The sequence below is a fragment of the Ambystoma mexicanum genome, chromosome 9 (assembly GCF_040938575.1).
Source record: "Ambystoma mexicanum isolate Mex_15411 chromosome 9, UKY_AmexF1_1, whole genome shotgun sequence".
Classification (NCBI taxonomy): Eukaryota; Metazoa; Chordata; class Amphibia; order Caudata; family Ambystomatidae; genus Ambystoma; species Ambystoma mexicanum.
In genome coordinates, this window is record NC_090931.1 from 654,082,082 (window position 1) to 654,107,876 (window position 25,795).

The window sequence follows — 25,795 nt, forward strand, 5'->3', positions numbered from 1 at the left end:
TAGGAAAACTGGAGGATCCTGCACTATCCAGGGAAGAAACCAGCAGCAAAGCAACGAATAAAAGGTGCGCTCCTTAAAACCCAAGCAGGGTCCGACCTTCCTGGCTATCCGGCCCACTGTAGCTCTGTACAGCTAATTCGACCAGAAGAGGGGGTCCTGGCTTGGAGTTTGGGTGAAATGGTTGGTCCCACCAGCTCAAGGGAAGAAGATTCTTGGAATTCTCTATGTCGTTGGAGTCTGAAGATTCGGACCTGCAGCAGGGCTTCACCGGGTGGTTCAGTCATTTTAGGGGTCCTCTTCTGTCAGCTCCTCTTCGGTTCTTTCATTCCAGTGGCGACTCTGCTCTTCCAGACCCAGAGACCTGCTTTTTATGCAGTTTTCCCCCATTCACACAGCTTGGCTGTCAATCACACTGCAGGGTGGCTGTCCTGGCGGGGACAGTCACCCAGCCAATCAAACAGGAGTGCGACTTGGGTTACCAAGGGAACCCATGGCAGGGGTCCTAAAACCCCTCCCTCACATTCTGCCTACCGAGACCTTCAGGTGTCTAAAGGAGGGCTTCTGTGCAGAAGCCCGTGAAAAGACAGTGAACAAAGGAACCAAACCTGGTTTGGCACGTAGAGACGAACACGAGAAAGACTTTTCCAAAAAGAAATGGTGACTAAACCCAGCCGGAACAATATTAAAAACAATATGGTCAAGCGGGTTTAAGTTCGAGGCTACCAAGATAGCCTAAAACAATACCATGGTTATTTAAGATAACCGCGGTAGAAAAAATAGGGTAGTTACCACTGCCACCAGCCAAGTCTTAATGGAAAGGGAGCAAAACAATGCTCCAAGAGAAAGAGACAAAAAGGGATAAGTACTAACCCTTTCCAGTACTACAGGTAAGATGGTTTGTACTGGGTCTGTGGATTTAAGAGAGACTAGTAAAGTTAATGGCACCTTTACATGTTCTGGGGGACAGTAGTCAGCCCCAGAAAAAGGAGTCTGAGTTGGGAAGTCTAAAAGACAACCCTGTGTCACTGCACTGAGGGTGCTGTGTAACACACAGTAAAAAGATGATGCCTGTGGAGTAGGTGAGGCACCACGGTCCATGAACAAAAGAATGTTAAACACACACAGCAAAACACATGTAAGAGTGGGAAAAAGAGCTCATACTCTTACCAGGTGAAAAAAATTAATCCTAGAAATCCAGCAAAGCTGCTGAGGGACTCACTAGGTGAGGGAAATGAAAAGTATCAGAAAGTATTTACGTTATACCACTGTGCCGGTTCAAGACTCTAAAGCCATGACCTTTGATCAGCACTGTATATTCTTTATCAGTCAAATTTCAGAATGGAGATTGCTGTCAGCTGTTTTGAAAATATATCGAGCAATCGCAAGCAAAACAATTATATGGTAGCCAGATTCGTTAACAAGACGTTACCTAATGTGTACAGATCTCGCAACATGTTTACAGTGTGTCATAAATGTAAATGCGGGTCGTCTATCTAGTGATGCATGTATCAATAAAATAACTTTTTAAAAGCAACAAGTCTTGTGTTATTATACATAATAAATAATACAATGTAATAAAAAAACAGTTGGTTTTATAAATTGAAAAAAAATGTATTTATAAAAAATAAAAAAGACATACTTAATACAGAAAGAATTAAATTTATACCACAAACATGTCAATACAGAAAAAATAAACGTATACATTCAGACAATGAGGGGCTCGTATGATTGGAATAACCATATAGGGGGACCACGTCTCCACTGAGGCCTAGACCCTTCAGAGGTATGAATAACGGGGGCATCATATATGTACCTATGTAGATATAGCTAATGTGTCAGAATAGGTTCCAATAAACACTAAATTATTCAAGCATTACTTGAAAATGCATCCAGGCAATGCCAGCACACCCCTAATGAATGCTGAGGAAGCTGCAGTAAACATCTTGGGCCTCATCATGAGTCTGGCGGTAACCCTTAAATGTGGCAGTAGCGCTATTACCGACGCATTTAAGGCAGATCATGGCCTTGGCGGATTTGCCGATTTTTGGGCTATTACCGCCGGTGGGAAATCCGCCAGCGGTAATAGCAGAAATGTTCCCATTGGGCCCAATGGGGAATGAGGAATTCCCGAATGGGCCCAATGGGGAATGGGCACTAACCGTTCCGCCAAACCCATGATCCGGTGCTAATAGCGCCGGGGGGGTTGCCGGTAGGGCTAATAGGGCTAATAGCACCAGCGGTAATAGCACCGGCGTTACCGCCCAACTCGTGATGAGGCCCCTTATCTAGAATAAGAAGTTGAAAAGCCCTGCAGAATATCTCTGCAGTGAAAAAATACAAAAGTAGATAAAAAGCCTTCCTTATCTCGCCCAGCACACAGTTTGCAGGAAGTCAAATGTGCGAGCTAGCACATAAAGCAACTTGTTGTCATTATTTTAAAGCAACACACATTGTTAAAGGCAATATTGTGGGCTTTTATTTATTTATTTATTTGTATTGCGCCGAACTGCTCGCAAGCATCGGGGCGCATACGTGGAGACACAGACAGACAGTGATGGACAGAACAATGACGGGACACTTCATTACACATCAGGATTAGGCCATCAAAGGACATAGGGTCTTATCTATGATTACTCAAAAAGCATGGTTTAGAGTTTTTTACAGAAAGAATATAGGTTAGATTCTAGTCTGAGGCTTGTCGGTAGTTTGTTCCAGAAAGCTGCCGCACGTGTGTGGAATGCTCTTCCTAGACCTAGTTCTTTTTTTAAATTAGGAGTTGTTATAAGTCCCTTGGCTTCAGATCTTAATGTTCTGGTAGGGTTGTAGGGTGTTAGTTTGGTCTTGAGGTAGGCAGGGGCTTTTCCATAAAGGCATTTATGGGTTAGACACAAGGACTTGAATTGTATGCGGTCTTCCATTTTCAACCAATGTAGGTCTTGTCTGGCTTCACTGATATGATCTCTCCTTGGTTTTTGGTTGATAACTCTTATCGCCTGATTTTGAATCAGTTGGTACTTGTGTAAGCTTTGTTTGCTGGCGCATTACCATAGTCCAAGCGCGATAAAATGGTGGCTCTGGCAATAGTAGCGCAATTTTTTTCATTGAGAAGGGGCCTAATTGCTTTGAGGAGTCTGATATAGTAGTTGCAGTTTTTGCTGACATACATGGCTTGAGCATCTGCGTTGAGTGTAGCTTCCAGGGTCATGCCAAGTGTTTTGACTTTACCAACTACATCAATGCAGGATTCCTTGATTTGGAATGCCTTGTAGTCAGATGTCAGTTTAGTTTTGTATGGCCTCTGTGTATAAAGCAAATGGCTTTCATTATTGAAAAGAAACATGCGTTGTCAAAGGCAATAGTTTCAAGTCTTTTAAGTTAGCACCATAAAACCACACTTTGCCTGTTAAGCAAATTACTTTCATTATTTAAAAGAAACAGGCATTGTCCTCACCTTTTACTGTCATTAAAGTAGTTTGTTGACAATAGGCTCTGTCCTTCACAGCTAAAACTCCCAGATGGATTCTTCTGCCAGAATGTAACTCCAAGTAAAAATCCACACGGTTCACAGCAGCTGTTCCTCTTCAGTCAAAACAGCCCCTTTTAGGGGATCACAAGAGACCCTCACCCCTCCCTTCCATCTCTAACAGAAACACATGGTCTGTACAAATAGCAATATTCACCAGATATCTACCATGCAATGTATTTCTGTTAGACAGAGCAAAATGCACAGTATATCAACAGTCCCAATATGCTACATGTATTTGTAGTTGCTTCATAGTACCATCAGTGCCTCTAGATAACCAACACCATGTATATCTTTCTGGGCCAGTGCTTACATGGCAAAATACAACCACTTCTTATCAATACCCCCATGGCTTTTTTCCTGATGGCTGCAAAATGCAAAAATGCCATTCAAACCATCTCAGCTCCAATGCATTACATCACCCCATTCATAAGCAGCGCCGATGATTACACAGCGAAATACGCGGTATTTCTTATCAATAGTCGCACGTCTTTTTTTGCAGAGGTCTACAAAATGAATAAAATTTCACAAGCATTTAGAATGAAAACACTTTTGCTGTATAACGAGAGACGGTTCTGCCATTGATATTTTGTATCTGGCTGCACATGCATTGTGTTTTAAAGGAAACAAGCATTTTCCAAGTCACTTTGCTTACAAAGTGAAGCGCTTTCATTGTTTGAAATGCATTGTCAAAGCAATTCATTTCAACTTTGTGTAGGCTGTATTTTGTAACTGGCTGTACATGTACTGTGCTTTAAAGAAAACAAGCATTGACAAAGCCAATAGTTGTATGTAAAATATTCACTCTTTATTTAAAAAGCCAAATACGTATTGTCCAGATAGCAGACTTTTGTGTAACTCTAGTGAAGACACTTTGCGCTCTGTCATTCATATTTTGCCATAGCAATATTTTGGATTTTTGTATAGACTATGTGAAACACACTTTGCGCTCTGTCATTGCCATAGCAATATTTTGGATTTTTGTATAGACTATGTGAAACACACTTTGCGCTCTGTCATTTGTTTTTTGCCAAGGCAATAGTTTGAACTTTTGTATAGGCTCTGTGAAACACACTTTGCTTATAACACAAATCTATATAGAGTTATGTTGGGCTGCCAGCCTCTATTTAGAGCAGTGGTCTTCAAACTTTTTTGGCCAGGGCCCCCCTGAGCAAAATTTGGGCAGGTCGGGACCCCCCAGAAATGCCAAATGGACAGTATATATTGCGCGCCGTCACCTGCTCCCATCAAAGTCGCTGGGCTCCCTCATCCCACTCCTACCCAGTCGCTGGTCTCTCCCCACCCCATCACACACCCAGGGCTCTCCCCACTCTGCTCCCATCACTATCCCATGGTTCCCGCCCATTGTGCTCCCACCATAGTCCCTCGGTTCCCCCATCCCGTTCCCAACACAGTCTGAGGGCCAGTGGCGGCTGGTGAATCTTTTTTAAGTGGAGGGGCATTAAGGGGAGGTTCGGGGGGGTTTCCCCCTGTGAATTTTTTTTTAAATAATAGGTTAAAATGTTGCATTGTAGAGCATACTTTTAACAAAAAATGGGTAAATAGCCAAACAGTTTGCAATTGTTGCTGGGAGTCCAGGGGGCAGGCATTGATATTTTATTTCTATCGCGCTCGTACACAAGTGTTTCAGAGCGTGACAAGGCAAGGGAGGGGAACAGAGGAGAATAAAACAGCGATCTTACTAGGCCCAGTGACATTGAGAACGCGCAAGTGTGAGGGGAAAAGTGCATGGAAGGGGGGAGAAGTGGAAAGTGCGAAGCAGAGGAGAAACAGATAAATAACAATAAATAAATAATAAAGGCAACAAACAGTGGTAGTGCAGCCAGCAATTTGCAAGTGCTACGTTTAAGGCAGCAGACAGGGTAGGTCTGATAAGTGCAGGAAGAAAGATGGTTCTCCTCAAGTTTTAGAGTGGCAGGGCGCTGTTCCAGAGGGAGGCCCCAGCCGAAGACGGAGATCTACCCCCAGCTCGTTTCTTTGATAAACGACTGACCCTGAGGGAGTTGGAGGTAGAGGAGTGAAGAGCTCGAGAGGGGAGGTATTTGCGGAGGAATAGCTGAAGGTATTTTGGACCGAGGCCCCAGAAAGCCTTGTGGACAAGGCAGAGGGTTTTGAATGATAGATGTCCGGTAAAAAGATACCATCCCTGTCCCCTGGGCCCCACTGGTCCTAACACAATGAACATGATTATGTGTATATGCAAGGCGCTGCACATTCATACAGCAATCACTCTATCATTCACATGAGCATCCATCACCATACACTCACTCATAACGCATCCATACACATGTTTAAATAAAAACAATGAACATAAACGTACCTTCTGCATTGGCCTGTGTGTGGGTGCTGCTCCAGCTGCTCTGTCCGTATGTGCGAGGAGGCGCAGGAGCTCCCCCTCGGACATACAGACATGCAGTGCCCCAGCCAGCATTTCCAATGAGCTATGCAATGCTGGCGAAGCAAAACGCCCCAGCACTTGCATGGCTCAGTGAGCATGTGCGGCTGGGGAACTAAACTGAACTGTCAAAGGGAAACAGTGTTTCCCTTTGACAGTTCAGCCAGCCCAGGAGCACTCCATTAGCTGGATAAAGCAGCTGAGGGAGTGCTCACTGTTTCACTGGGCTGGCTCCTTAGCTCCTCCATAATGGGTGAGGGGCCAATATGCAGTTAGTAATGTTGACCATTGTTGCTGAATATATCACAATTTACTTACATTTTAACACAAAGCACCCCTTTGGGTACTATTTAAACAGTGGGCTTCATAACTACTCTGGCGGTAGCTGTGCCGGTAAAACCGGCACGGCTGCCACTGGAGTTGCATCCGGGTCTGGCACCCGCGAATGGGCAATTACTAGGTCATGCCGAGTTAGGCGGACATGATAATTGCCCTTTCGAAGGTGCCGGTAGATCCCCATTCCCATTTGAGCCCCATATGGCTCAAATGGGAAGGGGGAGCTCGGATGCACCGGCACCGTTAATAACGGTGCTGGTGCATCCGACGAGCTGAGGTCAGACCTGGCGGGGGCTGTCAAGCACCCACGAGCACAACTCTTACTATGGCGGAACGGTAGCAACGGTGCCGGTAGCTTACCAGCACCGTTGTTACTGGTCCGCCATAGTAGTAATGAGGCCCAGTCTGTGACTAAAGGAATGAATATCCATTTACAACTGTGGGCCACTTTTTCATTGTTGCCTGAGACAGTTTCATGCTTCAGCCCGCCCATGTGGGCCACCCCTGCCCATTTCTTCCAATCTAAAAAAAAAAAAAAAAAAAAAAAAACTTTTTTCATGCTGAGCTCTCAGGGCCCCTCTGGGATGCACCCGCGGACCCCTAGGGGGTCGCGACCCACAGTTTGAATACCACTGATTTAGAGTATATATAAAATCTACATACAATTTTAATGTTACTAGTTGATGGAGCTAACTCAACTCTAGAGGGTTATTTTTGGACCCTGTCGATCATCTGGAATGTTATGACCTCATCTATACTATATATAGACTTTATGTCCAGTTCATATAACATTGATATACATTTTTATATCAATATGATATCAAAATATTTTTATATAAAATGTTTTTGGACCAACTTTATAAAAAGATGGTATATTCATTTTATATCAAAAAATATATATGTGTATATACATTTTTATATACAGGTTCCTATTAAAAATGTAAAGTTTTTAATATAATTTTTTAGATTATGCAATATACATTTTTATATTAATTTGTATGTACACTTTATATAAAAGATATCAACATTTTTTAATATCATTTTTATATAACATGTATATGAACTGTATATCAACTCTACATCCATCTATACTTGCTAACTCTCTTGCCCATTTCATTTAATTATAACATGATTACATCTATACTATCTATAAAATGTGTATCCGCTTCCTATAACATAAAAGGCCAAACACACTCCAGCGTCATCAGCGCCTCACTCTGCAAAACCCTACGTTCACAGTCCCTATCTTCAGAGGTCACTTCAGCCTCCATAGTGGACCAAGCAGCACCATCGCCGGCTGCTCCAATGTATACATCATTTTTACATCTAATGTATATTCACTTTATAGCAAACTGATATAAATGATACCCATTTTATTGCAATTATACATTTGATATAAAATCAGTATAAAAAATGTTGATATCATTTTTAAATAAAATGTATATTGTTTATATCAAAACCCTATGAAAAGGAAGGCGGGACTAAGGCTGGAAGCAGTGGGTGTGCCCACCTGTCGAAATTATGACTTGTGAAAAAGTGGGCCCCATTAACTACTTATGTCCTTGTGTGCTAATTTATCTCACTGGCTTCTCCTGCAGCTCAACCGGACAAGGCCTTAGGCTGGGCAATCAGAGCAGGGAATCGAAGAAGAATGTCAGAACAGGCCTTAGTGACAGGAAACAGCAGGGATTAGCAGCTAGCAGTAGTGACAGTAGGGTCAGGAAGAGATGTTAAGAGCAGGCACTAGTGACAAGATGCAATAGGAAATGGCAAAACTGGTAGGACATTGTGACAGGGGCTACAGAAGCAGGAAGTGGTGACAGAAGTAGAAGCAGAGAGTAGTAAAAGGAGCAGGGAGTTGGGGCAGGATGGAGTGACAAGAGGAGGCAGCAGTCAGATGACTGAGATCTTAAATTGTCTTCTTGTGCAAGAGTAGTCCATGCTGGTCTTGTGTTTTTCTTTACGGTAAGGGATGCAGAGATCTGTATTCAAAATGGACAGGCAACACTACAATTACCAGAATGCAAAGGGAAGAAACAAGACTGGATGAGCTAATCATACATAACTTGGCACAATTTGAGAGCTATCTCAGGGTGATGTGAGCCAGTAATAGTGACAGTAGACATGAGAAGCAGGCAGTAGTAGCGAAAGAGTAGTCAGTAGGAGCAGGCAATTGCGGCATTAGGAGCAAGAAAAAGAAAGCAGTGCAAATTGGGTATTGTGACAGATTGCAGAAGGAGTAGGGCTAGCTTGCAGAGGTAGCAGTGACAGGTGGTGTTAGTAGGAGAAGGCAGTACCATCAGGCAGTAGTGACAGGAGGAGCTAGTAACATTGATCAAGAAAATGTGATGCAGGCAGTAGTGACAGGAAGGAGTAGGAGCAGGCTGTACTGACAGAAGAAGGAGGTAGGAGCAGGGAACAGATGAAGGTAACATGTAAATGCAGTAGAAGCAGGGGTAGGGAAAGACATTAGTGACAGGAAGGTGCTGTTGTAGCAGACAATGGAAGGGTGCAGTGGAAGGAGAAGTCAGCAGGGGAAACAAGGAGAACAAGCATTGCCAATGCCAACAGTTTTCATGTTTGTGTCGGTTTGCGAAAGGCATTTGCCAGGCACTGCCGCTGTGGTATTCGCTGGCCATCGATGGTAGCAGCTGCAAAAGCATGCGAGTACTTGGGCATATAATAGCAGTTGTCGACAAATGCCAAATATGCATACACAAGTCAAAACTGTTGGCTTTGCCAATGCTTATTTTAACAGGACTTCTGTGTAGGACACGCATCGTGCTTATAAATCGAGTGGCTGAAGGCAGACGTGGTAAAGATATTTTTTTTATTACACCAGCAGTGTATTTACAGCTCCAATTAAATCATTAACTTTCAGAAGACTGCTTTAAAAAACACTGGCAGGAACTTCAAGCACAACTTGTGTAATCCCATTGGAATTTGGAAAGATGAAGGGCCTTGTTGGCCCTGTCTGGATTCTGAGCTGTGACTGCAGGATGCACACGGGCATCTGATGCCGGGGCGAGTGCGCAGCTCACAGAGTGATCTGATCAGACCAGATACAGAAGGAGGCCGTAAAAGCAGACATGGAGGAGGAGGAAGTAGGGACCAGAGAAAACCTACGCCAGGATAGTATAGAAGTGAAGGCAGTAGAAGCAGGAAATAGGAGTACAAGCATGCAGTACAAGAAAGCAGCCAGTGCAGGCAGCAGGAGGAGGCAATAGCAGCGATAAGAGGAGGCAGTGCAGCAGTCATTAGGGGTCCATGCAGGCAGTAGAAGCAAGCATAACGGGAGACAGTAGCATAACAGGAGGCAGAGGATTGGGGAATAGGAGTACAAGCAGGCAGTACAAGAAAGCAGGCAGTAGGGGGAAGAGACAGCAGCGATAAGAGGTGGCAGAGCAGCGGTCATTAGGGGTCCATGCAGGCAGTAGAAGCAAGCATAAGGGGAGACAGTAGCATAACAGGAGGCAGAGGATCAGGGAATAGGAGTACAAGCAGGCAGTACACGAAAGCAGCCAGTGCAGGCAGTAAGGGGAAACAGTAGCTTAAGAGGAGGCAGAGGATCAGGGAGTAGGAGTACAAGCAGGCAGTAGAAAGCAATACTTGCAGACAGTAGGAGGGGGTGACAGCAGCGATAAGATGAGGCAGAGCAGTAGTCATTAAGGGGTACACGCAGGCAGTAGAAGCAAGCAAGCAGTGCACGCAGTAAGGGGAGACAGTGGCAATAAGAGGCAGAGGATGGGAGAATAGATATTGTTAGACTGATTGGGAGGACTAGGAGAATTGGAGCAGGCAGTAGATACAGGCAGGCATGACATGAGAAGGCAGTAGAACAGAGAATAGGAAAAGTGAAAATGACATACGACCTCTTCTTCGTTAATGTAAATTGATATTTGTCTTCCTTGGGATAACACTTCTGTGTAAATATTCTCATGATTGATATAAATAAGAGGGGATGCGTGCAGAAGGGTGAGTGGGGGCTTAGATTCACTCTGAGGGAGACAAGTCGCCCTCTTAAGTTCTGTAGTCCTGGGACCAGCCCACTACAGGACCCTGGATGTCCACCGCAGGCTCAGTTTTCCCCCCTGCAATGAGTGAGCCTATCTGCGAGATCTGGGATAGCACGCATACCAGAGTTCATTGGGAAGTGGCCGGGGTCTTGCGAATATTCGCGACCCAGCAGGACGCACATGCGCAGTGCGTTGAAGACTTCCGGGAGTGGAAACAATCCCAGGCAACACAGAGAGAGTCAGGCCGCGGGTGCGCCCATTCACCATGTTATTCGTGCTGAAACCCACGATGGTGGCCGTCACGTGTGTGTGCGCTGAGCCTGCACGTGCACCATCAATCAATCTATTACAGATCCCAGGAAATTAGGGAACGCACAGCACATGAACCGAGTGAGACAATTAGGGGAAATGCACGAACAGGAGGCGGCAAAGTGTTAGAATTAACAAGGAAAGGGCCCAACCAGGCCCTGACATTATTGAGGAGTTTTAACCCAGTAAAACGGAATGAAAGGAGGCAGAAACTGACAGGCATTAAGAGAGTTAGCATAACGTTCCAGAGAGTCAGTGTGTAGTGTCCACTACTGGCCCATCTTTGTGTCTAGGACCCCAAAGTCATGTGAGGTGTACACGTGACAGGAAGGGGCTGGGCAATGAGAGTGCAGAGAGGAGAAATAAAGGGTGTATGATTAGAAGGAGCTCTGTGCCTATCGTCTGCTTTATTGATGTGATTGGATCCCAACATACAGCCGCCATCAGTACGCCTCCCACCAGTGAGGACAGAACACAGTGAGGTACTATTTATATTGGTGATGTGTATTCCACTTCATGCAGGACAACTCCAGCTTCTAAAAGTACGACCGGGCTTGGCAGTATTCTACATGGCATCGTTCTTTTCCCAAATAGAAAGTGTTGCCCCGCAGCAATCTTCATACTGAGATGGCTAGGGGAAATAAAAGCAGACTCTGAGCAAGCTAGCCCAGTCCCTGCGAGAGAGTGGACAATAGGGAGAACTTGATGCAAGAAGTCTGCAGGGGGCTTTAACCCAGCCCCTAGCAAGAGCCCGGTGTGGTGCCAGGTGTGGAAAAGATCCGGGGCTCCGCAAATATCGGGACTGTCGAGACTCGTGACTAGCTAGCCTTTTGGTTGTAGACCCTGAGCTTCTATCCGGGACTACAACGAAAAGACCTGGGGCCATAGCCCCCTCACCCCTACTTCCCCCTCCCCTCCAGCAACACATCTGGCAAGAGCCATACACCATTGTGAATGAGTGTGTTATCCTGCTCGGGGCCACACATCCAGAGCCAGAGGACAAATGCAGAAATCCTCACCCCATAGAAAATACATAGAGCTGGCGTGCAAGCCTTCACCACCTCAGTATAGTTTTCCCTTCCACCATACACTTGAGACAAACCAAACCAAAAAAATATAAGATGCAGGCAACTTAATAAAAGGTAAAACCACCTGGTCAGAAAAGTGCTTCTAACTAAAGAGCATTACTGTACAGATATACAAAATGACATGATTAAGCAGTACTGGAGGGAGTTGTGGGGTCAGGTAGAGTGGATGTTGGAATGGTCAGGAGGGCTCCCTCTTTGGCAAGCAGAGACATTGCTAGGGGGGGCTATAGCCCCTGGCTTTTTGGTTGTAGCCCCGGATAGAATCTCTGGAGCTACAATCAAAAGGCTGGCTAGCCCCCAGCCCTGACAGTTCCGATATTAGAGTACCCCCGGATCTTTGCCAGACCTAGCAACACCCCTGTTGGCAAGTAAGTGAAGTTTAAGTTTAGCTTTGAATAAATCCGCAGTTGTGCTGGCTTTGATTGTGATGGGCAGCGGGTTCTAATGGAGCGGGCTGATTAGGGTAAAAGAGGGGAAGCAAGAGGAGGCACAGCGGGGCATGGGAGAGCGAGGTTGAGTGCAGAGGTGTATAGGTAACAAGACGGTGAATAGACAGAGATAAGGTCAGCCAGGTACTTAAGAACAAGACCACTCAACTTGGCTGAGAAAGTCACCATCTCCAGAGGCCAGCGCACCATCAGAAGCCACAATATCGCAAGGCTGGAAACAAAAACTGCAAGAGGGAAAACCATGCACCCTGTCTCTGGAACAAGTGACTAACGCAGATAAAATTGTCCCCCTCATTCCATGCTTCAGGAAGGACCAAAAGACCATATTCAAACATCTCATCTATCACGGATTACTCCACTCAACCCTTTCTCCCCCTCTAGACTCCCTCTACTCATCCCAGCTCCTCATGTACCCTGCACACTACTGGTAACCCTGGGTGCATCCCTTTTGTGTAAGGCTGTGCAGCTTCACAGATAGGTTTGCATTTTATAAATTGCATGCATACATAAAAGATCATTCATGGCTTTGCAGACCAGGACAAAGAACTTGAAAAGGGAGTGGATTGCATGGCGATCCAACCAGCATGGCGTCCTAAGGTAAAAGTGGGAGAGGTTCTGAATAAGTTGTGGAGAGTGTGGCTAGTGAGGTAGAAGAGTTTGTCTAAAAGGTGGAAGAAGTGGACAGGAAGGCCAATACACAGACATGAGCAGTAGTCGAGTTTGTAGAGCACAAGGGCGGAGATTAGAGTTTTCATATAGTGGCGAGCACGAAATTGCCACATTTTATGAATATCGAGAAGGTTAATATGAGCAGCAGCAGCTGTGGTAGCCACAACTTGTTGCAGGAAAGGGGTCACTATCAAATATGACCCCAATATTGTGAGCCTCGGGAGAGAGGGCAAAGGCCATGCAGAAGGAGATAAGAGAGGGAAGGGAGGAGTGACATCGGAAGTCGGGAGAAAGATGTCATCCACGTTTGAAGACTTTAGCATGAGATAGCAGAGAGCCATCTAGTGCCAGATTGCAGTAATACAGTTGGTAATCCATTCCGAGATGGTTGGGGTGAAGGAGGTAAAGGTGAAAATTATTTGAGTGGCGTCAGCAAAGAGGTGACAGTGAAAGCCAAAGCACAAGATAAGTCTTTATAGCACAAAGGTATAGAAGGTGACGAGAAAAGGTCAAAGGACTGATCCTTGGGGGATGCCCACAGGAGTAGGGGTGGGGTCAGAGGTTTGCGAGTTCTAGGAGATTTTAAAGTAGCAACCTTACAGGTAGGAGGCGACCCAAGTGAGAGCAGATTTGCAAAACCCAAGGTCCTGGAGAGTGGCAGATTTGCAAAACCCAAGGTCCTGGAGAGTGAGGAGGAAAGAGGATTGGTAGACGGTGTCAAAAGTGGCAGAGAGGTCCAAAAGTGTGAGTATAGAAGAGATTCTGGAGGGGTGAGTATCAGAGGGAAAGATGTAGACATGCATGAGTGCAAGCTTGGTAGAGTGTATAAAACAGAAGCCAGATTGAAGTGGATCCCCAATGCGTTTATCCTCAAGGTACTTAGTGATCTGATTGAAGACCACCCACTCAAGGACCATTGAATAAAGAGGGAAGAGGGAAACTGGGACCTGATTCATGGAACATAGCTGATGGATTCCAATAGCAGATGTAAATGACAGAATAAGTGACAGTTTATGAACTGACATTAGCTATTAGGCACTAGGAATTTGCCTGTAGCCATGTTTTGCTAACTGAACACCACTTCAGCTGTATAGACAGAGGTGAAGTTAATTGCAATGTTTAGTTATTACAGAGAATAGATAACAGAGAATGCGTTTTCAGCAAAAACAATAAAAGTGAACAAATATTGATTTTTTTAGGGGGGTTCACCCCAAACCACCCATTTCTCTATGCACTTAAACCAACCACATTCCCACCCGTTTTAACACTTTACCCCACCCCATATCTATTTTTAAAAAAGTTTGATTTTTTTTCTTATTTTGTTTCTCTGTTATAGCATTCTCTGAAATTGTATTCTCTAGTATCACTGGATACCTGTTTAGTTTTACTGATTGATTTTTAAAAGGCTTTAATCTAATAGTTAAGTTGTGCCCATACATAAAGTATTATTTGTTCTACTCTCTTCAAGGGCAATTAAAGGCGTCTTTTACTACTGCTGAATAGTCTGGATTGCCAGGCCGTTGTGATGGGAGGTAATAAGATAAGTCAGTAGAGGCTTGTAGTACCAACAGGAGGAGGCAGTAAGAACAGGAGAATGTGATAGGAGCCGCTTGCTGCTGGTGAATTGTTTAATTGGAGGAGGATAACTATTTCCCACAAATATGTCAGCGTGAGCGAGCATAGTGAGGGAGCCCAAACCCATCAATGGGGGATCGGAGTGGAGTGGTCCTCCCCCAAGAAACTTTTTTGAATTGGTGCATTATACAGCACACTTTCTTTGAAGAATTGGGTAAAAAGACAGATCATTTTCTATCAGTGTTGTATGTTAAGTCCAGAAAAAACCCACCAGATGCATATATCAATGCATGTACATAATGCCTTTGTCCACAATATATGGCAGTGTAAAACATTGGCAGTAATGATACTATAAATAAAAATGTCCAAACTAGCTCTGACAATATCGCAAGTATCCTTGCGTAAGAACATATTTCTGTTGGCTTTGCTATTAAAATGCCATGTTACTGGACTGTAAGAAAACATGTCCAAACTGCCTGCACCAACATAGGCCAGTCTAGACACTTAATACCACTTATCATGTTTGCTTTAACCGTGATGCGTAGTAAAAAATGCCATGCCACAGTAAGAAATTATAACAGGGACTGGCTGCACCAAGATATGCCAGCCAGCCACTTAATAACACTTACCATGTCTGCTTTATCATAAATCCCCAGTGCCAAATTAAGAAAATATAGCTAGACTGTCTGCATCAAAATATGCCTGTCTGCTCTGCATTAACACTTATCCTGCTTGCTTTATTATAGATGCCCAGTAAAGAAATGCCATGCCACAGTAAGAAATCATAGCTATACTGGCTGCACCAGAATATGCTAGACCAGCATCTTAATATCATTTATCATGCCTGCTTTATCACAGATGCCCATTAAAAAAACATCATGTATTCCATCACCCCATCCAATCCCAGCCAAAATCAGCATCCCAGCCCGGTACCAACACAAGCCTACATTTACACAACATTGGCTTGTTTAGTCAAACTGCATTCCCTCGCTCATTCGCACGTGCACCCACGCCCACCCATACATCATACACTGTAAATGGTGAGAACCGGAAATAAAGTATTTATCTATCATACACCCACTCATTCATACACGCCCACATAATGTACATTAAAGTTCAGATCTTATCTGCAGCACCGGTCCAGACTCTGCTCCCACGAAAGCCCCCCAGCTCCTTCACAGCACCAACTGGACCCAGGAAGCAAAGAGCGTAGGAGTCAGAGCCCTCTAAACTCAGCAGCCAAAGCCAACTGAATGTGCAGGGAGGTGCAGGAGCGCCGCCAGGGCTTTAAGTGGGCCGGGGTCTGCCGGGGCTGGGCCCCGGCAGTCTCCGAAATTTCGTTTTGAGGCGGGGCCCTGCTGGGGCCAACTAATCTCCCCTGGCAGCCCCGGCCACTACATGAAAAGGCTTTTTTTTCTATAGCCTGAAGCTCTCGCTCGTGTGCGAGAGCTTCAGGCTTCAGAAAAAAATGCATTTCAGCCATAATGGTGGCGCCGCACCTGCGAGGCATCCCTTTAATCAAGGGATGTCCGTGGGCCGGCGCCACCATTAAGGAGATAACGTGAAGCTGCTGGAAGCAGAGTCCTTGCTTTCTAAATACTGAAGCTCCCGCGGATTCGCGGGAGTTTCAGTCTTTAGGAAAAAGGCCTCAGCTTCCAGTGGCCTCACCCTTTCAGCCTTAATGGTGACGCTGCCCCTCCCCAGCTGGTGAGGGGCAGCGCCACCATTAAGGCTGAATAGGCGAGGCGCTGTCCTCTGCCAGGCAGGCCTATAAAAAATAAATGCAGAGATCAGCACCCTCTCCCTAATAGTGAGAGGGTGCTGATCTCTACAAAAGGCTGCCTGCCAGGGGTGCCAGTAGCCCATTGAGCCGAGGCTTGTCAAGGGGGCGTGGCCTAACGGGCCAGCAGGACCCCTGCTGTTAGGCCACGCCCCCTCGATGAGCCCCGGCTCGATTTATAGTGCCACTTAAGGCACTGAGCGCCGCCTATGCACATTCAGAGCTGCAGTTATCCAGCTTGCATCCCCAACGTGCCCAGGTTAATGAATCCCCTTTGCCTCCTCCCCCATTAAGAAATCGTAAATCGTAATACTGGCATCACTAAGTTTCCCCTCTTCAGTTCTCATTCCAATGGAAAGTTTTTGAGGAGAATCGGTTTATGTGTGAGCGCTGGGTAATCTTTGTCAAAAGTAAGAACTGGGAACAAAACACCCAGACACTTCTGCAGCCGGTTTTCCATGATTGCAGTCACCTTTTCCGCCACCAAAATGTCCCAAACCTTGATCATCACATGGCCCGAATCGGACCCTCCTTAGATTTCCAACAGCGTGTAATTGTCATTTTTGCGGCTACTAACAGGTGGGTGATCAGGGTCGCAGTGGAGACCGAGCGTGAGTATACTCCCTCCATGGGGTCGCCTAAGCGAACAATCAAAGGGTCCAATGGCAGCTGTACTCCTGTTACACTCTCAATGGTTGTTTTCACATCCACCCAGAACGAACAAATGAACGAACGAACGAACGAACGAACGAACGAACGATCAGGCATTCCCACCACATCGGGTCTATGCTGTTAGGAATAACATGTAGTGTTACGGGTGCTTAGTACCCTCTATAACATAGCTTAAACACACACTCCTTATTCGTTACACAGCGGGAGCGGAAATAGTTTCTGACCCACACCTCCACCCAGGACTGACCCTCTAACGGGCAACTCAGGTCTGCTTCCCATCTCAGCATATACATACTTGCCAACATGGGCCATTCCAATCTGTAGGTGCTTGTCCAGGCCTGGTTTTTTTCTTTGCATTCTTATAGTTTCACTTTCCCCATTATAAAACTGGGACTACAAGTCACACTGTGAATAGGGGGACACTTTGAAAAACATTTGGTTCCCTGTCCACCCCTGTCCCTGAGTCCTCCTTGGCCATGGTCAGTGCGTTTCTGGACTGCCAAGCCTCGTATTGCCTCATCATGATGTAGAGATCAGATGCCACATTTGCACAGTGACTCCAAATGTTGCACCTGAGCTCTCATACGGTGCAAATGCTGCACCTGATTTCTGGATCGTGGGAGGTTGAGGTTCCAGCAGCAGTGCTACGTGTGCCAAAGGTGCCAGTGTTGCGCCTTACTGTGCAGGTATAATAACTAACACAGGAGCCTGGAAACGTTATAACCTTCCCTTTATTTGTCCCCCGTACAACTGTCTTTCCCTTTCCCAGTCCCACCCCTTCCTCCCTCTTTGCGCTTCCCTCCCCCTGTCTCTGGCCCATCCCCCTTAAAGGAGCCCTCTCTCCTTCTCCGCTGTAACAGCCACTGCGAGGGTGAAATCTAAACAGTTACAAAGTTTAACTTTGCACCAAGACAAAGACACCGGCCAGCTTGTGTACCATTACCACATTGCGAAGGTAGGCCCCAAAATCAGAGGCCTACAATTTGTGGTGAAAAGCTGCAGTAACATGCATCCTCACGAAAGTGTGCCCTTTGCTGGGGCTGATCAACGATTCATCAGCCATCACCCACAGATTGTAGGGTCAGACCTGAACAGTGTTACGTTTAGACCACGTCCCCGCGCAGAGCGGGATGTGGAATAAACAGGATTACATCTCGCTCCATCTGGGGAAGAGCTCAGTCACGCGGAAGCAAACACTAAGGGCCCGATTCACGGAATCTGGTGCAGAAATGGCGCAAGGGCCACGCGGCGAGAAGGAACCTGCGCGAGCAATGGCACCAAAAAAATATTGCGCGCCACACGTATTCATGGATTCCAAGACACATTACTAGCCATCGCGCAAGTCACAACAAGCTGCGCGAGGAAAGCCCACAACACGCCCCCACGCACACCAAAAAGCAAGCCAAAGGACTAACACGGCACAAGCCTCCGCGCCACCCCTGGCCCAGCATCCAGTACCCCAGCAAAATCGCACGCCTCACCTCACAATCCCAGGGCGCACCCCAGAGAAAACGCGTGCCCTCCCTCGCAAGCCCAGGCAGCACCACAGCGAAATCACGCGCCTCACCTCACAATCTCAGGCCGCACCCCAGAGAAAATGCGTGCCCTCCCTTGCTAGCCCAGCCCGTACCCCAGCGAAATCGTGCTCCTCACCTCGCAATCCCAGGCCGCACCCCAGAGAAAATGCGTGCCCTTCCTTGCAAGCCCAGGCCGCACCCCAGTGAAATCACGCGCCTCACCTCGCAAGCCCAGCCCATACCCCAGCAAAATTGTGCGCCTCACTTCATAATCCCAGGCCGCAACCGTGAGAAAACGCATGCCTCCTTTGCAAGCCCAGATCACACCCTAGCGAAATTGCGTATCTCACATCGCAATCCCAGGCCGCACCCCAGAGAAAAAGGATGCCCTCCCTTGCAAGCCCAGGCTGCACCCCAGCGATAAGGTGCCCCCCTCATAAGTGTAGGGTACACGCCTTACACAAACGTGAGTCCCCCCTACACCCTCGGCACCCATCCTGTCCATTTACCCGGCTACTGCACATGAACCACTGTAGTCCACACACTACCCCCAGGCCCCCTCACCTGTGACACCACCCACATGCAGCCTCCTCCAGGCGGGACACCACCCCCAGTCCCCTTTACCTGTAACACCACCCACAGGCAGCCCCCTCCAGACTGGACACCACCCCCCAGTCCCCTCACCTGTGACACCACCTACAGGCAGCCCCTCCAGATGGGACACCCCCCACAGACAGCCCTCTCCAGACTGGACACCCCCCACAGGCAGCCCCATCCAGACGGGACACCCCCAGAGGCAGTCCCCTCCACACGGACACCTCCCCCCAACACCCCTCACCTCTGACACCACCCACAGGCAGCCCCCCCAGACGAGACACCCCCCACAGGCAGCCCCCTCCAGACTGGACACCCCCCACAGGCAGTCACCTCCAGACTGGATACCACCCCCAGCCCCTCTCACCTGTGACACCACCCAAAGGCAACACCCTCCAGACGGGACACCACCCCTAGCCCCCATCACCTGTGACACCACCCACAGACAGTCCCTCCAGACGGGACATCCCCACAGGCAGCCCCCTCCAGACAGAACACCCAACACGGGCGGGCCCCCTCCAGATGGGACACCCCACACAGGCAGCCCCCTCCAGACTGGACACCACCACCCAGCCCCCCTCACCTGTGACACCACACACAGGCAGCACCCTCCAGATGGGACACCCCCCACAGGCAGCACCCTCCAGATGGGACACCCCTCACAGGCAACCCCTCCATACTGGACACCACCCCCCAGCCCACTCACCTGTGACAACACACACAGGCAGCACCCTCCAGATGGGACACCCCCCACAGGCAACCCCCTCCATACTGGACACCACTCCCTAGCCCCCCTCACCTGTGACACCACCCACAGGCAGCCCCCTCCAGGCGGGACACCACTCCCTATCCCCCTCACCTGTGACACCACCCACAGGCAGCCCCCTCCAGGCGGGACACTACCCCCCAGCCCACTCACCTGTGACAACACACACAGGCAGCATCCTCCAGATGGGATACCCCCACAGGCAGCCTCCTCCAGACAGGACACCCCCAAAGGCTGCCCCCGCCAGACTGGACACCGCCCCTAGCTCCTCTCACCTGTGTCACCACCTACAGGGAGCACCCAGACAGTGTGACACATTACCAATGCAATGGATGTCTGCTGCTCACCTGAACTGTCGTGGTCTGACAGCACCATGAATTGCAACACCAAGACCGCAAATCCGACCAACTGGAATTACTGGAGGCCCATCCATGAGTGGAGCATCTGCTCACACAACCTCCCAGGCCTTAATCATCCCCCACCATACACATGTGAGAAGTGAATGCAAAAACATGTGCATGCTGCCCATGGCACATTGCCAGGGCATCAAAACACAGTGACAGAATGTGGGCCCACGACAAAAGCAAACATACCAAAAGTTGTTGGAAGATCCACAAACAATGGCCAGGCATGTCACAGCCTGCACATGAGTGAGCTGTGTGGCAAACTACCTGTCAGGGAACAATCACATGAAAGGGCCATGCATGGGTGATGGTAGGGCATTCAGAGAGAGCATGACTCACAGAGACTGGTGAATTGTGCAGCCACTCTGGAAGATCAAATATGGTCCACTACTACATTCCAGTGGTAGAGGTTGAGCAACACATGAGACAAGGCACCATCCCATCAACAACAATACACCAGCATGCATGAAACAAGACACATGACTTGAAATGGAGCGATGCACTGGTTGAAAATAGAACTAGCAAACAGGCCGACACAAATGAACTGAACGAAGCATGGAATGTAACAAACAGAACGATGTATATTAAAAAAATATGTACAGAAATAAACTTTGAATGAAGATAAAAGTAGTCCATGGTAAATATGTATAAAATCATTTCTGTATGCCTAAACAACTATATACGGTAAAGACGGGGAAGGAATGTCTGAAAAGTCTGGGGGAAAAATAAAGAAAGAAAGGAAACCCATATCTAAAGAACTATGTACACAGGCAGCGGGTTATTCCAACTCCTCCTCGCCAATCTCACTTAGGCTTTCTACCACGGCTGAGTCCAGCGCCATGTCCTCACTCTCATGTGGGTCTCTGTTCTTGCCTAGAGAGCTTGCAGGGTCTCCAGCATCTGTGTCTCTATCACTGCGGCCTCCCTGCAAGTGGCCTCCAGGATGGCAGCCCACCTCCTCGCCCAACGCAGCACAATCCCAGCCCTGACCAACACAATCCTCACTTCCCGAGCCCATTGCCTCTCTACTCCGATATTCTGCCCATATCCCCAGAACACGGAAGACATCCTGTCCCTCAAGTCCATGTGTGCCTCCTGCCTCTCACCGTGCATCTGCCCCTTTTGGATGTTCTGGCGTGAGAAATGTAGCCTCCTCCTGGTTGCCACGTGCTGCCACAGTGCCCGGTGCCTGCTATGTGTGTACGCCTGTGCCCTGCTTCTGGGTGCCTGCTGTCCCTCCATTGCCGGTGACCCTTTCAGTGCCAGGCTAGGCACGGTGACCACCTCAGCTGATTGACCTTGGACTCCCAACTCGGGCAGGGATGTTGCCTCCACCAGACTGGGCAATGTGGGTGGGACTGATGCAGAGGAGACCCTGGTGGTATCTGGGCCGAAGGCACCCCGGAGGACCACTGGCGCACATAGGAGGAAGACGAGGAGGGGGGTCGCATCAGTGAACAGCCCATGGAGCACAACATGGAACAGGCATGTTGCAAGCCAGGTGATGAGGCGGCATGCCTCACTGTGATGATGTGCAAGCAGACTACATGTAGCCTGCACATCATCACAAATGACGCTGTACGCCTTGCCACCCCGGCCTGCAGGAGTAGCACATAGTCCAAGATGGCAACACCAGATGGTAAGGGGTGTCAGTCTGGGTGGACACATCAGCCGACACCGGGTGGTGGGTCTGGGTGGAGGAATCCTGGGAAGGCCCATACAGCTGTATCTGATGGCTCAGGGACTAGATTTTGCACAGGCCCCTCCAGGGTGGCCTGCACAGCCTCATGCCCCTGGGACAGGACTGCAGCAGGCACACCCACCTCAACACCTCCACCTGACCCCATGGGCTGAGCTGCAATTCCCCCCCCCACCGCCAGCCTGGATGACTCCGGGGCATCTTCCACCATGGATAGCCCCTGTGTGGCATCACCTGTCCCCACCACTGCTGAGGAGTACACTCCCACCTTCACCTTCTTTAACTTACTCCCAGCAGCCATGCCTTATGTTACCGGTGTGGTCACAGCTGCATTGCTCCCCAGAGATTTGCTTTCATGAGGACATGGCTAGGCCCTGCGCCTCTGCCTGGTGGAGGCATCCCTGCTGCCATGCTCCACAGCACTGGTTCCACCCTCTTCATCAGATGCAACTGTGGAAAAGGAGACAAAGAACAGAAATATCAGTCTACTGCACCAGTTCGTGCATGGCAATACCAACATTCAGAAGAACATGACCAGTCAAGGGAACAACCATCAACGTCCACACCCACACACAGGGAGATGTAATCCACATCCAGGCAGATACATGCCTGGCCATCACTCCAGACATTCACCTCAGGCTACTTGTCACTGTTACAACCAATCAATAGCGTATGTTTTGCACATATGCATCATTTGCACATGTAATCATGCCACAGCAACAAGCACATACGCATGTCAGGCACACACATCAGCTGAGAGGCCCCAAGCAGTGTGATGAGCAATCACATTAGAGTCCCTTGAGCTGTAATCCTCTACATGACTACGTCTGACATCCAAATGCACGTGTTGCATCCAGGCATGAGTGATGGCCAGTCACACATTCCCTATATTAAACAAAAAGTGAGAACCCACGCTAAAGACAACGCAGTTTGTTGTCATTATTCATTTGAGTTCATCTTGCATATTTGTATGCACAGAGGTCACAAGAAAAAAAGTAAAAATGTGTCTAATAGTATCAACATTTTTTTAATAATACAATAATTTATAACTGGTACATATTTATTAACAATACATAAAATCTAAAACCAATGTTTTATGAAAGAGAGAATGTTTTGAAATAACACAAATGTTTGAAAAATTCAAAGAACAAAGCAGAGAAAATAGAAAACACAAAAACACAAAAACCAATTCAAACAATCATTTGTACTCCTAAAAAGTAGGCTTGATAGTACTCTGAAGTAAATCCAGGATATCTATTAGTATGCTCCTGGAGTGTTGTTTTGATTTTCTGTGTTTTAATGGCACGATCAATAAATGATCATGTCATTTGTCTGCCTAAGTGGGTGTGACAAATCTAGACAATTTTAGACAGTACTCATGTATATATTAACAAGCACTAGTACACATTTCAGCGTGCCGGTAGTTGCGGCATCCATGTCGAGCCTTCCTCAGGGCGGACAAACCTAATGACCCTGAGGGGGGGGCAGAAAAAAGATACATGAATGTATCGATATTTCCTATTCAAACAAGACACAAATAAAAATTTAGAATTCTTTTCTGCTAGCCAACTTTTGAAATAAATTTCCACACAATACTCACCCTGTACCTCAGACAGGGGTATGTAGAATGTGTGACATTATCTCCAGACACGGAAGTTCCTATGAAGAGGATGGATGGACTCCTCTCATGAACAAGTGGTGTATCTGATGGAATACACAGCCACTGTGAGAGATAATCAAAAAAGACCCCGGGCTGGATCAGTCCCATGTAGATGCATGCGCGTGGTAGTAGCATTGTAGACCAATGCGGAAAATTATATGGGGGCAGAAGAACTACCCCATGAATACCTTGCAATTAGTTCTCTAGGCCCCAGTGTTGTAGATTAGGAATCCCCTTTTCAAATTTCGCAGTGCAGATTGGACAGCAGCTCGAGGACAATTATTTTCTGGTCCTCTGTGATGGAGGAGACAAAACAGAGAAAGAACTTTGCTAAATGACAGAGAACCATTCTAGACCCTAGCAGTCAAAGCATGTTGAATTGTATACGCCGTATATGTGCATATATAAACCGGCAAAAAAGGGTTTCTTTTATATAACCATATAGCAGGATGTATGGGTCCTACCTGGGCGTGGGATACTTGATCCCTTATCCCGTACCGGAGGATCTGCTGGAGAAGTGCTGCTAAGCGTGACAAATCGCTAGGGTTTTGATCCATGTTTGATCAGGGTTCATATCGCCATGCAGCGAGCTGTGAAATGGAGAAACTGTACTGTAATTAACACTGAACCTCCTAAAGTTAGTGTACCCTTCAGACGAGCCACATACCTGGAGAATGCTTCTGCATGTTGTGCCGTGGCTGGAGAAACCTGGCGTCGGCGGGTTTTTTCATTTGCTGCATTGTCACACATTCCCATCTTTGCACATACGCACATACACATGAACATCATGCGTGCACATGACGCATGCAACACTACCTCAACTGTCACACTTGTCACACTTGCACATCTCAGACACAAGTAACAAAACATGTGCATGGTCTGAAACGCAGCACTACAACACTCAATGCAAGTGATATCTCATTCAAAATACATATCGTCTGAATGCACACAAGGAGAGCAATGTCTGGGGCTTGCACGCAGGCATCCATCTCAGAGGTATACTTGCTGCAAGCCTAAGGGGCTCACTGCCAACATGCAGCAACATGCAGCATAGAGCGATGCACCACATGGATACTCACCAGTCGACTCCAGGCGATCACGTAACTCGCAGACCTCGGTGTGCAGCGTCAGGTAAAACTTCTCCAGGAACGGCATGTTGGTATTTGACATCCGGCACCTGTGCGCACAGTGCGCCTCTGTGGTGGCACCAGCCTGGATGTAGCGCAGAGCCTTGCTCTGGGTCCTGAATTTCAGGTCCTCCCAGCGCTTGTGCACAGTCTTGAAGGTGCGGGATGCCACCCCCTCGGCATTGATGGCATCCCTTATCTCCTCCCAGATCTGCTGATGTCCTTCTGTGCTGCGCTGCATCACTGGGTTGAAGAGGGCATCATAATGCTCCAGGACTTTCGCCACCAGGCTGTCAACTTCCCTGGCAGTGAAGTTGACAGCCCTCTGCCTCGCTGCCATGGGGTTGCCGCTCTGGTCTGAATATAACAGTGCAGACATGGCAACCCCCGAGACAGGTGTGGGTGGGCAAGGTGGTCCTGGAGCTGGGCTGTGGAGCAGTGGTTGTGGTATGGCATGGTGGGAGTCTGATGAAGTAGCTGACGTGGTCACAAGGCCAAGTACAGGACCACTAGCAATGGTTGGACAGCAACCACGCGAAAAGCAGTGCAGGTGGGCAGCAGGCACACACACTGGACAGGCAGCAGCAGATGGCTAAGTAGGAGGCAGCACAGGGCAGCAGGAAGAAGGTAAAAAGGCACTTAGGCAGGAACATGGGTCTTCCGTGTATTATTCAGATGGCAGCCGGAAACAGTGACAGGACTTTGCGTGTAAAAAATTAGCATGGACATGTGAAATCCGAGGAAAGGCCCTCAGCGTGTAACTTACATGACACGTGCTGCGCGCTGGCATTGAGCACCCCTAATCGGGGATACATAAGTATGTGTAGAAGCGAAGGGGAGGAGATGGACGAGTGGAGTAGTGTGAATTTTGGGGTGCCCTGCAATCCATTCACTTCAGGGACCGTACAAACTTCTTATTTTGGTGGGGGCTTTGCCTCTGCGCATACGTTCGTATACTTTTGTATTTTTCGAGGCTAACGGTGAGTCACGTACGCATTTTACCTACTCTGGGTGCCCCTGTGTATCGCATACCTCTATTCTTACCTTTAGTGTAGCTTTCCGGGGTTCGCGTACGCATTTTTTGTGTTGCTGGGTGCCACTGCATATTGCGTACCGCTTTTTCTTATTCCAGAAGCTATCCTGGTCTTGCATATGCATTTCTTCTTTTTTGGGGGTGCCTGTGCGTTACGCAGCC